The sequence below is a fragment of the Nanorana parkeri genome, unplaced genomic scaffold (assembly GCF_000935625.1).
Source record: "Nanorana parkeri isolate BGI_ZX_2015 unplaced genomic scaffold, ASM93562v1 scaffold762, whole genome shotgun sequence".
In the NCBI taxonomy this organism is placed as follows: Eukaryota; Metazoa; Chordata; class Amphibia; order Anura; family Dicroglossidae; genus Nanorana; species Nanorana parkeri.
Window position 1 is genome coordinate 536834 of NW_017307030.1, and position 482 is coordinate 537315.

The 482-nt window shown below is 47.9% G+C and overlaps 1 protein-coding gene across 1 annotated transcript in view; it reads left to right on the forward strand.

Annotated features, from left to right (window-relative positions):
- UNC5D (unc-5 netrin receptor D) overlaps window positions 1–482 on the forward strand; it is a 490550-nt gene that overhangs the window by 305539 nt on the left and 184529 nt on the right. The window lies entirely within an intron of this gene.

Genomic DNA, 482 nt, shown 5'->3' on the forward strand with positions numbered 1-482 from the left:
GGACACTGATCTGTTTTTTTGCAAATCAGTTCTTTCGCTGTTAAAGACTATGGTCATCGGGGCAGAAAGTTAGTGGTAATCGTATCAAGTGATACAAAGACAGCAGTAAACTACACCCTGAAATCTGAAATAAACAAACATGGATGGAGTTCTACGCTTAGGAACCTGGCTTAGAGAAAGGAAGACATGGGGACTATTCACTATGCTGCCGTAAGCAGCCGAGTGAAAGACTGACCTAAAGCAAAGTGAGCCGAACGCTGTTCGGCTATTCACTTTAGGCTGGTACGGCTGATTTCAGCCGTATATCGGCTGAAATTAGCCGTACATCTGGTGGCTTTGCGTGGATTCTGGTCGGCCGAACATGCTCAGCATGTTCGGCCGACCTGAAGTGCAGAAGGAGTTCGACTCAGCCGATCCAACATCTGGATCGGCTGAGCCGAACCTCCGGCAGGCTACTAGCTGCTGTTCGTGCTATTATCATA